Source organism: Mesocricetus auratus, unplaced genomic scaffold (assembly GCF_017639785.1).
Source record: "Mesocricetus auratus isolate SY011 unplaced genomic scaffold, BCM_Maur_2.0 Super-Scaffold_100007, whole genome shotgun sequence".
Classification (NCBI taxonomy): Eukaryota; Metazoa; Chordata; class Mammalia; order Rodentia; family Cricetidae; genus Mesocricetus; species Mesocricetus auratus.
Genome location: NW_024429191.1, coordinates 7,761,221 through 7,777,684, shown reverse-complemented (window position 1 = coordinate 7,777,684; position 16,464 = coordinate 7,761,221).

The window sequence follows — 16,464 nt, the reverse complement described above, 5'->3', positions numbered from 1 at the left end:
GAAAAAAGAAAGTCACATTGTTTCTAAATACAAGAAATCCATCAAAACAGATCGAAAGGGATGTATTTCCTATGATGGTGTGACAGGAGAGGGGTCTCACATCTAGGATTCTGAAATATGGCAGTATCCAGAATCAACAGAGACACAACACACTCTTGTTAGAATTGTGTTCATATATTGTGCTTTAACTTTCTGTATGTGCGTGTTCATGGTGTTCATGTGTATTCGTGCTCGCACACAAGTGTGGGTGCGTGTTTAAGTGTGTCAGAGGTTGTCGTGTGTCATCTTCCTCTGAGTTTCCCCTTATATTTTGAGGCAGGGTCTCTCACTTGAACCAGAACTCCCCTGTGAAGCTAGCCCAGCCAGGCAGCAAACTCCAGGAATCTCCTACTGCCATCTCCTGGGTGCTGGGATTACAGGCAGGTTGTGCCTTCCGATGGGGTCTGTGACCTGAACTAAAAAAGTCTTCATGCCTTGTGAACAAGCACCTACCCACTGAGCTGTCTCCACAACCCTGAGGGACTTTTTAAAAAATTACAAATTTAGAACAAAACATACATCACAGATCACTACAGACAGCCCTCCTCCAAAACATACTCTGAAGGAAGATGGTCTCTGCAGAGCTGAACAGTGTTTGAATGATTTCCTTTTGAGAAATTGGAGTTTGGTTTATGAAAATGATCTTCCCTGTGTTACCAACTATTTCTTTTCCTCATTTCCCATTTAATTTAAAAAAGTTACCCTGGGAACATTTATTTGTCAACTTCCAAGTTACACTACAGAAATAGGAAAGTCCAACAAATAGTAGGACATGATCCCTCACCCTAGGAGACCTACCATCTAACTTCAGGGAAAGAAGGCTTACAAACAAGACCAGCAGGTTTCACGGAATCATAGAGTGAGTGGAAATCAAGGGTAGTGTGTGTGTGTGGGGGGGCATGTGTGTGTGTGTATGGGCATGTGTGTGTGTATGTGTATGTGTATGTGTATGTGTGTGGGCATGTATGTGTGTGTGTGTGTGTGGGCATGTGTGTGTATGTGTGGGGGGGCACGTGTGTGTATGTGTGTGTGTGTATGGGCATGTGTGTGTATGTGTATGTGTATGTGTATGTGTGTGGGCATGTGTGTGTGGGGGGGCATGTGTGTGTATGTGTGTGGGGGGGCATGTGTGTGTATGTGTGTGTGTGTGGGCATGTGTGTGTATGTGTGTGGGGGCACGTGTGTGTATGTGTGTGGGGGGCATGTGTGTGTGTGCATGTGTGTGTATGGGCATGTGTGTATGTGTGTGTATGTGTATGTGTGTGGGCATGTGTGTGTATGTGTATGTGTGTGGGCATGTGTGTGTATGTGTGTATGTGTGTGGGCATGTGTATGTGTGTGTGTGCATGTGTGTGTGGGGGGCATGTATGTGTGTGCTTGTGTGTGTGCATGTGTGTGTATGGGCATGTGTGTATGTGTGTATGTGTGTGGGCATGTGTGTGTGTGTGGGCATGTATGTGTGTGTGTGTGGGCATGTGTGTGTATGTGTGTGGGCATGTGTATGTGTGTGTGTATGTGTGTGTGAGCATGTGTGTGTGTGGGGGCATGTATGTGTGTATGTGTGTGGGCATGTGTATGTGTGTGTGTATGTGTGTGTGGGGGCATGTGTGTGTGTGTGTGGGCATGTGTGTGTGTGTATGTGTGTGGGCATGTGTGTGTATGTGTGTGTGTATGTGTGTGTATGTGTGTGGGCATGTGTGTGGGCATGTGTGTGTGTGTGTATGTGTGTGTGTGGGCATGTGTGTGGGGGGGGCATGTATGTGTGTGTGTGTGTGTGTGTGTGGGCATGTGTGTGGGGGGGGCATGTGTGTGTATGTGTGTGTGTGGGCATGTGTGTATGTGTGTGTGTGGGGGCATGTGTGTGTGTGTGGGGGGCATGTGTGTGTATGTGTGTGTGGGCATGTGTGTATGTGTGTGTGTGTGTGTGGGCATGTGTGTGTGTGTGTGTGTGTGTGTGTGCATGTGTATGGAGGTCACATGACAACACTGGGTGTTGGTCGTCACCTTTTATCTGTTTTGAGACAGGGTCTTCAGCTGTCCTGCAGTACTCATAGGCCTCTCACCTCACCAAACAAGCACTGATGTACAGTGCCTACCATGTCAGGCTCTTTGTGAGTGTTGGAGATTTGAGTTCAGGTCTGTGGACTTCCATGGCAAGCACTCCACCCACTGAGCCATATCCCTAGCTCCCCAGCCCCTTTAGGGGGTGCCAGAGATTGAACCCAGGCCTTAAGTGCACAATAGGCAAACACTTTACCAACGGAGCCCTAGGCCGCGTTTGCTTGTTTTTTTGAGATAGACTCTTACATATCCCAGGCAGCCCCACAGCTCACCATATAGCTGAGGTTGGGCTTGAACTCCTCATCCTCCTGTCTCTACTCTCAGTGCTGGGATTACAGGCATATACCACCACACCTGACCCAAACTGCTAATCTTAAAAAGAGCCATTTTGGGTTTGGGGGATGGCTCAGAGAGTAAAGGCACTCACCACCAAGCCTCATGTCCTGAGTTCAATGCCTGGGATCCACAGGTGAAAGGAGAGAACAGTTTCCCACAAGTTGTTCTCTGACCTCTACTCCTGTGTTGTGGTATGCACTCCAATCACACACGCACACACATCACTCGTACACACGCATGCATGCACAAGCTCATAAGTTAAAGAAGAGAAAATGTTTGGAGAGTCATTTTATGTTCCATGGTCTTCAACCTTTTTTAATGGTGGGGATGGAAGGACAAGAACATGCAGCTCTGGTCAGGCTTCACTGAAAAAGCCACAGAATATTTTTGCTCGGCATTAAGCTTTAGTACGTGAGCCAGCCACGTACACTGAATAGCAAGGAATTTAAGCCACAGGCTTACTCCTGGCTTGCTTCCAAGAAACCAGAGCAGTTGGGAATGTCTACTTCCAGAGGCAGTCTTGCTGGAGCGCTTCCTGAGACTGGGATGTGGGGTCGCCATTGTGTGGAGGAAGCAGAGGGCCCTGTTTCTATTCCTTAGTCTGGGGCACAGGTAGGGAAGGCTCTTGGTCTAGCTGCAGACTGGCCTTGACTCCCACATGTACTATCAGGGCCTTCGTTGATCTTTCTGTATGGGATCCCTTGCAGACTGCGGAATTTGAGAGCCTTTTGTTCTTTATGGTTTTCAGGATCTTGGAATCACCATGCAGCCCAGGCTGCTCTCAAACTTGATATCCTCCTGCCGTCACTGCCCAGGCACTGGTATTACAGGCGTTCATCACCATTCCTGGCTCAGCCTTCCTTTTGTTCGTCTTGAGTGCAATGTAAGTTCTGGTCAGAAGGCGACACACACAAACTCTCTTTGCTGTCTCTAGCCTCGCCCTGCCCCCGTCAGAGGTCCAGTCACATTTGCCAGGGACAAGAACCATGAGGTCGCTTGCTCCTCATGTTACCTTCCCTGGAGATAGCTCCTTGCACAGATGGCTGTCCACCCTTCCCAGGGGACTATGTTCCTTGGCTCACCTTGGTTTCTTGAGGGCATGGCTCCATCCATCTGTCTGAACATCTGTCTGTCTGTCCATCCATCCACTCATCCACCCATGGAGTGGAGATGGTGGAGCTGCGTGTGACTGCTATCTCAGACCGCAGTTTATAACAGACTCTGGGACATTTCAGAACTGGCACTGCAGTGAAGAGCCTGCCCCAAGAGAGCTGACTCTGGGGCTGAAGTCTAGGATTCTCCTGATGAGACTCAATACTCTAAGTGCCTTTTGTATGTACCAGGTGGGCTGTCTTATTAGGGCTTCAATTGTTAGGATGAAACACCATAGCCAAAAAACAAGTTGGGGAAGAAAGGGTTTATTTGACTTACATTTCTATATCACTCTTCATCACTGAGGGAAGTCAGGACAGGAACTCAGGCAGGGCAAGGACCAGGAGGCAGGAGCTGATGCAGAGGCCGTGGAGGGGCGCTGCTTACTACTGGCTTGCTTCCCACGGCTTGCTTAGCCTGCTTTCTTATAAAACCCAGGACCACCAGCCCAGGGGTGGCACCACTCACAATGGGCTGGACTCTACGCCATCAGTCACTAATTGAAAAATGTTTTACAGGCTTGCCTACAACCTGATCTTATGGAGACGTTTTCTTAATTGTGGTTCCCTCCTCTTGGATGACTTTAGCTTGTGTCAAGTTGACATAAAACTAGCCAGCCCATGGGCCAAACATTTATCTCCAGACACATTCCAGGCCCAGGGTCCCCTGGCACTCTGCTCTTCGAATGGAATGGGATGCAGTCTTCCAGTTCCCTGCAAGTTCATAAGCCTTTGAATCTCGCTGGGACCGTGGTTCTGGCCTCTCTGTGGGTTGCCCGGACCTTCTAGCTAGAGAGACCTGCAGCCTTCTTCTGGGGACAGACGTGGCCTCTGTTAGGATAAATCTTGAGGAACCTTGTCTAGGGGACCTTGGCTGATTCCATGGTAGGCGAGGAACATGCCAGGCAGACAGAGCTTACTTAGTCAAAGTTTTATAAGAAAGGGGAAGGAGGGGGAAGGAAAGAGAAAAGAGGTAAAGAGACACAGACAGAGCACAGAAGAGAAGAGGGAGACAGCAGGAAAGACTGCTGGATGAGAGAGGGAAAGTGTCAGCCGGAGGGATCTGTCTTTTAAAGGGGTCCTTTGCACCAGGGCTGACCAGGGCACTGCCTGAGTGCATTCTGCCAGGTGACGGGCAGGCCAGCATAATGCCTGAATCCTTACAGCCTCTAAGACCAGGCTTACAGCCCTGTGCTGGCTTCGCTGCAGAAATGTCTGTCTCTGGGATCACATGCTGCTCCTCAAACTCCCAAACTTCTTTCCCAGGCCCATGGGAACACCTTTGGAAGAAGAGCCCCCAATCTGCTTTCTAAACCAAGTTGGCACAGTCTTTATTCCTCATCTAGGAAATCCAAATCGTCCCACCCGTATCCAGGGCACTCCGTGTTGCCTCACCAGTTGTGGATGGAATGGGTCAGAGCTCTACACTCCTCAGAATCTAGCTTAACTTTACCCGGGGTGGGGTGCTATGGCTATATTCAGTGCTGGGGAGCTTGCGGGGCATCCGGAGGGAGGGGCTGGGTTCCATCCCAAGTGCCACAAAATCAGAGAATAAATAAATAAGCCCCACGGAGAGGCGTGCTCCTTGAGATGGGACGTAAAGCTTTGTCTGCAGAACGAGTATCTGATGCAGGGGTTGTATTCAGAATCCACCGTCTAGAAGATGTGGAAATCAACTCCATTTACAAAGCAGTCAAGTCCTTGCCGTCCTCACGTCTTCATTTTTTTTTTTTTTTTTTTTTTTGGACAGGGTTTCATTCTGTGGTCCCGGCTATTATTAAACTCAAAGATTTGTCTGCCTCAGCCTCCTGAGCGCTGAGATCACAGAGCTTGTGCCGCAGGTTCAGCTCCTCCCTTTCGTTCCCTCTCACCCCTCTCTCTTTCCCTTCCTCCCCCCCGTCTTAGTGAAATGAAGAATCATCTCTATTTGAAAATAGGCAGCAACTGAAATGGATGTCTTTTGGCTGGTCCACCCTCCGTGTGACAAGCAAGCAGAGCGGCTTTACCACCCTCCTTGTCCTATCACCGGGGCTAACCTGAGTCGGCCAGGAGAAAAGGCTGACTGTCCAGAGCAGAGGAGGTTCAAGTTGCTGTGATTCATCGGCTCATGCGCCAAGGGTTTTCGACAGAATCGTGTTTGGGGCCGGCCTGTGAGGAGCGTGCAGAGGCCAAGGAGTTATTGGCAGAAAAACAAGAGCAAAATTAGCTAGACTTTCAGTCTGTGGCTGCCTGCCAACATTTCCTTCAAATGCAAACATTCTTATTTTCATTCTGGAAGTTTTTTGTCAGGTTTATTGCAAATGAAAGGGTGGTGAGTGGACAGGAACAAAGCGAGAGTTGCTGAGCTGGAAGGGACCGTTTTTTCTCAAATCAGCTCTCCACAGCACACCAGTATGTGTGTCCTTTCTGTAGAGACACCAGCTCCCTTTCTGCAGAGTTTAATCCACGTCACAGACAGTCATATTTTATGACCCAGCTGGGTCTCAATGCATGAGTGTTTATATGCGTGTTTAATAAGTTGGAGTATGTCTGATATGTGTTGAGGCTATTGAAAGCCACCAGTGGAAACATATGCGGGACAGATGAATGCTGAATTCGCCAGATAATGAACATTTTAACGAATTTCATTGACATCAAATTTCATGTAACTGTAAACTTTTGAAAATCATGAAATTAAAGTGAATGACTCACAATAGTGTAAAAGTAACTGATTTGGTTGGAAAAAACAAGTTTCCTAGCAAAAAATAGTCCAGTAGATTTAAACCAAAACTAAAGCATTTTTAACAATATGCCTGCCTGGATTTTGATGTTTACCACAGATCCTTCCCGACTTATGAGCATTTGTTGAGTAAGATCTTTTATTTCCCAAAAGGACATTATGGCACTGATTTGCTGGCCGCCCCAGATGAAGTGTCTCTCCAGATGAGAAGAGACAGGGTACTGCAAGTCTCCAGTCACACAGAGAGGGAGTCACCATGTTGAAAAGTGATCCCTCCAATGGCAGGATATTATTTAAAGAGAAGGTGTGGAGGATGGGGTTGAGATTAAGTTGTTAGAGTTAGAGGAAGCCTAGGGTTTGATCCTTGGCTGTATAGTAAGTTTGAGGAATGAGGTGAGGGAGAGGAGGGGAGGGGAGAGGAGAGGAGGGAGGGAGGGAAGGAAGGAAGGGAAGGGAAGGGAAGGGAGGGGAGGGGAAGGGGAGAGAGCACATACAATTTTCCTTTATGGATAAACCCATAGCCTCTCCCCTCCTTATCCTAGTTTAACACTCTACCATTGAGTAGATTCTTAGCCTGAATGCACTTTTTCTTTTTGGTTTTTCTTTTTTTGGTTTTTCAAGACAGGTTTGCTCTAGGTAGACCTACCTTACTTAGAACTTACTCTGTAGACCAGATCCACTTGCCTCTGCCTCCCCAGTGCTGGGATTAAAGGTGTGTGCCATTACTGCCCAGACACCCTTTTCTTAATACTTAAGAATAAAAAGATTTATTTCTAAGTGTATGTATTTGTGTATGGGTGAGTGCCTATAAGTGCAGGTACCTTTGGAGGCCAGAGGTGTTGAATCCCCTGGAGCTGGAGTTAGTGGGATCTGTGAGTTGCCCAATATGGGTGTTAGGAATTGAGCGTGGGTCCTCTGGAAGAGCAGTACTCTCTTTTAACTGCTGGGATATGTCTCCAGACCATTCTTTTTATTCTCTTCTCTTCTGTTGTCGAGGTAGTTTTTCATTATGTAGCCTTTGGGTGGCTTAGAACCCAGGCTGGCCTTGAGCTTGCAGCAATTATCCTGCCTCAGCCTCCTGAGTGCTGTGATTACAGGAATGTTTCAACATGCCCAACTGGATTTGTTTCTAACTGCTTGTGCTAAATTAGCACAGAATGAATAGATAGACAAATAAAATCACCGCATTCCCCTAGAGAGGATCTCTCTTTGCACTGTGTTTGCTCATCAGTGACGCATATTGTTGTAAGCTACTCACCTAACAGTCCTGTCCGAGAACCTAAGCCTCTGTCACACCATGAAAACAATCTGATTCCTGGGCATCGAAAGTCGGTTGCTCATTTTTAGCATCTTCTTAAGACCCAGGGAATTAGCAGTCACACTTCTAGGTGTAAAGACTGGGAAACTGGGCCAGTGAATAAATACTTACTTTGGATCTGTACTCTTATTGAAACATTTTAAAACATTGAAAAAAATGGGCACTTAATCTATTTCTGCTTAAAGGAGTCTAGAGAAAATAAGCCTAGGTTGGCTCCTGTCTGTGAGCTTGGAGTTGAACGAGCACCAGTGAAGTTGGATGCAGCTACGCAATGCAGAGGTGCTTGTCTTTGAACCCACACAGGTGTGTCTTCCTTCCTGCCCACCCCCAATTGTATTTCTATACAGCTTCCTGCTGGGGGAGAGGAGCCTCTGAAACTCACTCCCAGAGTGAGAACGGACGCTCCGAAAATTGGGAGCTAGTCACATGTTCTGGACAATCTTGCTCAAGCAAAGGGAGGTGAGCATAGCCCAGCAGAAGCAGGCAGGATCAAGAATGCCATGTGACCCTACTAGGAATGGCTACATCACTGCCAACTACCAGTCCCCTGAGTCTGGTGGCTTCCTCAAGTCCTCAAGGCCCTTCAGCTTGGTGGATTCACATGAGACAACCAGCCTGTGTCCCTCTGCAGTTGTACTGAACATAAATGGACAGTCATGCTTATGAGTTGGTGTTGTGTTAAAAAAGACATCTCAAAGTGTCTTAAAATTGTCTGGCCAATGCCTTCCATTGCATTCATTTCTTTTTTATCTGAAACTGCAACTAGTCCAAAATAAATCAGCAATGAAATTTGAATTTAATTATAATGTATTTTGAATTATTTCCCAAGATTTTCTGGATCTATAAGCGCATGACTTTCTCTGATACAGAAAACACTTGAATGCACGACAGACCTTGGGGCTTCAGTAATAAGCTAACGGTAAGGTGCACTGTTCTAGGCACACAGATAGGTGAGTACTTCACAGATACATTCTTCTTGTTTGAGGTTGGCAGAGCACGGCTGTGTGTACAGACATGTGCATGCAAGAGTATGGAAATCAGAAGTCACCACTGAAGGTCTTCCTCCATCCCTCTCCACCTGATTTTACATTTTCTTGCCACAGCTCTGGCTATACTGGCCAGGGCGCGACCAGGATCCTCCCATTTTCCTCCCCAGCACTGGGAATGCAAGGGCATGCTGCTACCCTCAGCTTTATATGTGGGTACTGGGGTCTACACTCAGCCACCTAGGCATCCTTGCTTCATTTTCTTTTCTAAATTTACACTGATGCTCCCGAAGACCAAATCTGCCCACTCATTGAGATGAAGCGGAATTTCCTCCACACTGGGATGTGTGTCCTCTAGAAGACGAAAGTGCAGGTGAGAAGTATAAGCGGGGAGAAGAGGGAAAGCTGATTTAAAAAAAAAGTGATTTATTTATTTTTTTAAAGAAATCCTCTCGGGTCATTGGAGTGGAAAGTTTATTTATAATCTTCTGCCATTTATTTAAGGACAAGAATGTATAATTCCCATAGATGGGAAGTCCCAGTCAGAGTGTACCAAAAAATGTGTTTTACAACACACGCTCCCCTTGTCCCCTCCAGCAGCATAATAAGACATTTCCAACACTGGCAATGCCGTGCTTGGTAACTTGTCAGGACCACAGCTGGTGAGGCCCACACCACAATGACCCAGGTGCCCTGAATTACGGTGTTTCGAGGACAGGTACAGGTGGAAAAGGTGGCTGGATTATCTTAGACTAAAACCCAACAGAATCAAGAGAGTCACAGGTTATCACTTAGTGTTACAAAACGTTGTCTGCATGTGTCTGACACGTGAGTGAAGGTGTTTGCAGAGGAAGAGGGTGTCAGGTCCCCTTGGGGTTACACACAGTTGTAAGCTGCTTGATATGGGCACTGAGAAACAAACACAGGTCCTTGGCAAAAGCGGTATGTGCTCCTAACCACTGAGCCATCTCCAGTCCAATATGGGGGTTTCAAAGAGGATTCGTTAAGGCTTCCGGTTTTTGTGTGTGTGATTATCCACAGCATCACCAGTGCTTTGGTTTAATGCTGTAACTAGAAAAGGGGCACACGGAGTCATACCTGGTATGCCTGTCTGATGGCTTCTGACCTGCTCCAAGCTGCAGTTTGTAGCACTACACTCCAACCTGCTGGAGGGTAGAGCTCTGTTGTATTTTCCCTGGATCAAGCGACCTGTTATTCATCCACACCCAGTCTCCCTTCTTTGGACTCTGTCACAACTCTCTCCCAGCTGCAAGGACAGCTGTGGCTTACCTTGGTGGAGCTTGCACTCCAAGCTGACTTAATGGCTTCCCTGGGCTGGTGCCATTTTTCCTGTGTAGATCAGAGCTCCCAACAGGTCACAGTGGCAGCTTCTTCTGGCTGAATTGAGAAGGGACTTGCAGATGACATTCTGGTGGGTTTTGGATAAAGCAGGAGTGTGCCCAATACACATGGGAACCTATGGGGAGTAAGCTTGCATCGTCTCCACCTGGGCCGTGAATGCAAACTAGTCCTAGAAAATGTTGTAGACACAGTTTGAGGTTTACCGAGAAGGCTAGGGGTACCCAGGGCTGATACTGTACATGGTGGTGAGGGCTGCAGAGGAAAGAGAGGAAGAGATGGTCCAGTGTGCCTCTGGTATTGGTGGGAATCGAGAAAGCTTGAGCTGTGGTTACCCTCAAGGCATTGTAGTAGATGCAGATATGGAGACCCAGTGTTTCCAGTAGTGAGAGAAGACACTGACTAGGAACATAGGCCGAATTCTACAAGTTCCAGTAACTGTTGCCAAGCAGAGGCCCAGTGCATGATAGACAGCTTCCTAGCTGTGCGGCTTTCTCTTGCATCTCACATGTCTGAGCCTGTTGTAATTCTGCTAACACATGGACAGTTGGATAAGGAGAGGAGTGGATTTGGAAAGGAGTGGAAATAGCCCCTTATATCTGCCACAACAATAGCAACAACAACAAAATTACTGGAAGAGGGTGGATCACCATCCATGAGCTCCAAGCAAGAAATTCACTGACTTATTTGAAGCATTTTAGGAAAAGTATGCTTATATTCTAAGTCTTTTGTTTGTTTTTGTTTTGCTTTTTTTTTTTTTTTTTTTTTTGGTTCTTGAGACAGGATTTCTCTGTGGTTTTGGAGGCTGTCCTGGAACTAGCTCTTGTAGACCAGGCTGGTCTCGAACTCACAGAGATGCACCCTGCCTCTGCCTCCCGCGTGCTGGGATTAAAGGTGTGCGCCACCACTGCCCGGATATATTCTAAGTTTTAGTCTCATTAAAGAATAGTTGTCCTATTCAACAAAGCAACGTCTGGATGCATCACCATCCTTGATTTCAAGCTCTATCATAGAGCTATAGTCCTGAAAACAGCTTGTTATTGGCATAAAAATAGACAGGTAGACAATGGAATCGAATTGAACACTCCGATATTAACCCATACATGTATGAACATCTGATCTTCAACAAAGAAGCTAAAAATATACAATGGAAAAAAGAAAACATCTTCAACAAATGGTGCTGGCATAACTGGATGCTGGCATGTAGAAGAATGCGGATAGATCCATGTCTATCGCCATGCACAAAATTTAAGTTCAAATGAATTAAAGACCTTAACATAAATCCAGCCACACTGAACCTCTTAGAAGAGAAAGTGGGAGGTACCATTGACTGAATTGGTGCAGGAGACCGCTTCCTGAACATTACACTAGTAGCACAGACACTGAGATCAACAATTAATACATGGGACCTCCTGAAACTGAGAAGCTTCTGTAAGGCAAATGACACAGTCAACAAGACAAAAAGGCAACCCACAGAATGGGAAAAGATATTCCCTAACCCCACATCTGACAGAGGGCTGATCTCTAAAATTTACAAATAATTCAAGAAGCAAGTCTTCAAAACACCAAAGGATCCAATTAAAAAGTGGGCTACAGAACTAAATAGAGAATTCACAATAGAGGAATCTAAAATGGCTAAGGGTCACTTGAGAAAGTGCTCAATATCCTTAGCCATCCAGGAAATGCAAATCAAAACAACTCTGAGATACCATCTTACTCCTGTCATAATGGCTAAAATCAAAAGCTCCAATGACAGTTTATGCTGGAGGAGATGTGGAGAAAGGGGAACACTTCTTCACTGCTGGTGGGAGTGTCAACTCGTACAGCCACTTTGGAAATCAGTATGGAGATTCCTTAGGAAAATGGGAATCAGTCTAACACAAGACCCAGCAATTCCACTCTTAGGCATATACCCAAAAGATGCACATTCATACAACAAGGATGTCTGTTCCACTATGTTCATGCAGCATTATTTGTAATAGCCAGAACCTGGAAGCAACCTAGATGCCCCTCAACTGAAGAGTGGATATAGAAAATATGGTACATTTACACAATGGAGTACTATTCATCAGAAAAAAACAATGGAATCCTGAAATTTGCAGGCAAATGGATGGCACTAGAAGAAACCATCCTGAGTGAGGTAACCCAGTCACAAAAAGACAAACATGGTATGTTCTCTCTCATATATGGATTTTAGATATGGATCAGGGGTGCCAGTCTACAATCCCATGGCCAGAGAGTCTGGGAAACAGAACCTTCAACCAATGACTGATGGAAGCAGAGGCAGACTCCCACAGCTAAACACTGAGCTGAAACCAAGGAACCCAGAGACAGAGTAGGGGGACTGATGAGCATAGGGGTCAAGACTGGGATTGTTTAACCACAGAAACAGCTGACCTGAACAAGGGGGAGCTCTTGAACCCCAGACTGATGGCTGGGAATCCAGCATGGGACTGATCCAGACCCCCTGAATGTGGGTGTCAGTGAGGAGGCCTAGGCAATCTATGAGCCCTTGGGTAGGAGATCAGTATTTATCCCTGGCATACAAATGGACTTTGGGTGTCCATGCCACAATGAGAGATATTCTCTCAGCCTGGACTCTTGGGGGAGGGTCTAGGCCCTGCCCTGGATGAAATGACAGACTATGGACACCCCCCCATGGAGGGCCTCACCTTCCCTGGGGAAAGGAATGGAGATTGGGGGAGGGGGGTCACGGGGCTGGGAGAAGGGTGTGGGAGGAGGGGAGGGAGAGGGAGAGGGACCTGGGATTGATATGTGAAGCAACTTTGTTTCCAATTTAAATTTAAAAATAAAAAAGATAAAAAAAATAGTTGCACCTTCTTTTCTTTTTTCTTTCTTTCTTTCTTTTTTTTTTTTTTTTTTGTTTTTTTCAAGGTAGGGTTTCTCTGTGGCTTTGGAGGCTGTCCTGGAACTAGCTCTTGTAAACCAGGCTGGTCTCGAACTCACAGAGATCCTCCTGCCTCTGCCTCCCGAGTGCTGGGATTAAAGGCATGCTCTACCACCGCCCAGCTAATTGCACCTTATTTTCTTCTAATGCTCTGAAAATTCATGTAACTACTCTTTCACTTATTTAATTCACGGTACATTTCTGTGCATGGGTGTGCCAGAGCACATATGTGGAGGTCAGGGGACAATTTCTGGATGCTGATCCTCTCCTTCCACGTAGGACACAGGGATTCAGCTCTGGTCCCCAGGTCTGGTGGCTAGTGCTATTACTTGCTGTACCCCTGACCCTTTTTTTGCTTCTTGAGATACTGTTTTGCTGGTCCTGGAAAACATGATACCCATTACGGCCAAGGCTGACCTCATTCTCATGGCAATCCTCCTGTCTCAGCCTCCTGATTGCTGAGATTACAGGCCTGTGCCACCACAGCATGGCAGAAATAATTTTAAGTCAGTACTGCCTAACGGCGAACAGTATCTGACTACCCTGTTGCTAAGGTTTAGCTTATGCTTCCAATCCGACAGCAGAGCATCAGAGGAGATCAAGAGTGAGGTGGGTGGGTAAGTGGGGCACGGGGCAATGTCCTGGGGCTCAGGCGGGGGACAGTGTCCTTGTGACAAAGGTCCAAAGAGGCAGCAAGAGTGACTGAGAACCGGGCTAGCTTGAAACCCGAAGTGTCCTGTAGGACAATCCAAAGAGACAGACAGGAAGGGATAGAAAGCGGTGGGGACAGCTAACAGGTGGTCCTGAGGGGGTGGAGTACAGGTAGAGGCGCCTGGAAAAGTCCAAGGCGAACACGGCCAAGGCGAACACGAACACGGAACTTCTCCATGTGGGAGAAGTGGGAGGGGAGAGCCAGAAGCCAAGAGGTCAGGAGATGTGGAATTAAAGCAGCTTGCTGCCAAGAGGCAAAGGACTGGTAGCCAAGATGGCTGGGTTATATAGGAATTAGAGAAGATGGGGAGGGGCAGCCCAGCCCCCGTGCTGGAGAGTTCAGGGTAGGGGGTTGGGTATTCTAGCCAGGAGGACCCCGTAACAGGTAGGGACTCAGGGAGACTGGCGGCCAGTGTGATAAGTAAGCACCTCAGGTAGTCGTTTGTTCTGAGTTGGAGACCTAATAGCCTCGCCTAGGGAACTGTAAGCAGATAGTGCTTTCTCTGAGCACACCAAACGCCTCCCTGCTGATGACGACTTCAAAACAGCAGCCAAAACCAGACCCTCCTTCCTTCCAGATCCTACCCAACCTGGAAAGGCAAGAGAGCTTTCTGGGGAGGCAGGAGGATCACCACAAGTTCAGTTTAGCTGGTCTAGACAGCAAGGCCCAGGCTAGCCTGGGATTCATAGCAAGACTCAATCTCAATTTCTTTTGACCTGAAGAAGATACTTGGGAGCAGTTTTCAGGAAATGCCTCTTCCCGCCAGGCGTTGGTGGCACACACCTTTTAATCCCAGCACTTGGGAGGCAGAAGCAGTCGGATCTCTGTGAGTTCCAGGCCAGCCTCCAAAGCTACAGAGAAACCCTGTCTCAAAAAACAAAAACAGATAACAAAAAAAGGAAATGCCTCTTCCTTTCAGAGTTTTGGTGGCCTAGCAGCAACCGCTTTCAAGGTGGGACAGAGGCTCTAAGTGGGCGCTATGTCACTCCTGACTCATTCCAACAAAAAGAGCACGGAGCAGTGCAGCTTGTCTAGTCACCGAGAGGGTTAATTTAAAAGTAAACTTTCAGTGGCAGACCCACTAAGGGTTATTTATGGGTGACACTAAGGAGCCCTGTTTGAAGATGTCAGTCAGGAAACGAACAATACTGTGCTACTCTGGGTATCTGAGAGTCTGGGACAGCCATCATGAAAAGGAGTTTCAGCTCACAGCTGCTTCTCATTGGCTCTCAAGTAGCACAGCAAACCAAGTGATCCAAGTCAAGGAAGCTCTGGGTGCTATTTGGCACACAGTAGGCACTTCATAAACACTGGGTGAAATTTACTCATCTGTTACAAGTAATTTTTTTTGTTTTTTTGTTTTTTTTTTTTTTGAGACAGGGTTTCTCTGTACTGTTTTGGAGGCTGTCCTGGAACTCACTCTGTAGACCAGGCTGGCCTCGAACTCACAGAGATCCGCCTGCCTCTGCCTCCCCAATGCTGGGATTAAAGGCGTGCGCCACCACCACCGGTGAGCTCACTGTTTTTTGGTAGCTTGATTTGGGGAACCCCTGTCTCTGCCTCAGTTGTGCCAGAATTGCAGGGGGCCACCACACCCACTCAGTGTTTCTGGGGATTAGAACTCTGGTCCTCACACTTCAATCTGCCAGCCCTAAGAGAGTGGATTTTCATGTGCATTTTTTTCCCAAAGAGGCATGACTTTCATCAAATTATTGAAGGCTCCTGGAGTAAAAAAAGCATAAAATGTAAAGAATCTACTGGTTTTTGATAAGTGAGATTTCAACAGACATTTGGATTGCTTAATTCCAGTTCCTGTAGACGCATAGGCCCAGCAGACGAGAGTTTCACAGGTTTAACTACTCAGATACTAACAACTTTTTTTTTGTTTTGTTTTGTTTTGAGACAAGATTTCTCTGTATTGTTTTGGAGGCTGTCCTGGAACTAGCTCTTGTAGACCAGGCTGGTCTCGGAATCACAGAGATCCACCTGCCTCTGCCTCCCAAGTACTGGGATTAAAGGAGTGTGCCACCACCGCCCGGCCTAACAACTCTTTAGAGTTAGACTTTTACATTTTTTTGAAAACAAAGACACACACCTGGGATGATTTTAAATGTACATGTAGCCAGGCATTGGTGGCGCATGCCTTTAAGCCCAGCACTTGGGAGGCAGAGGCAGGCGGATCTTAGTGAGTTCGAAAACAGACTGGTCTATAAGAGCTAGTTCCAGGACAGCCTCCAAAACAATACAGAGAAATCTTGTGTCGAAAAACAAAACAAAACAAATAAAAAATGTACATGTAGATAATGTGCAAATGTAAGCTTTTAAAATCGCCCTCTCACTTGCGGGTTCCTCCAGTTTAGCCTCTTTCCAGGTCCTGGGGCTCTGTTTCAGATAGCTGTAACAACAGTGTGCGACGGCAGAGAAAAGCAACCATATGCAAAAAAGATCTCAGATGAAAGAGAAACCACAAATGATAAGTTGTACTGTAAAGATTAGAGACTGACTTTCTTGTCTGCAAAGCTGTCTAAGTCCCCAATGCCTTTTGCAGCCCAGCACCACGTTCCTGTAAGACTTCTGCACGTGAGGATCCTTGCTCCCTTGCTAGGGAAGAGCTCCTGGGGGAAGCCCACAGCACCGCTGGGCAGGAAAACCGCTGCTCAGGGCGATGTGCTCTGGCTCTCAGTGGGTCCAGGAGAAAGTGGGTTTCTGCAGGCTGATAGACATGTGGCTGGAGGCCATGCACTCACCTCCCTCCCTAGAGTCTACAGCCTATCAGAGTACCTTTATGTCTTCACACTGCTCACCAACTCTTGACCAACCAGGAGAAGCCTTCAGGTGAAGAGGCTCCATACCCTTTCAAGCTATGATTTGGTTC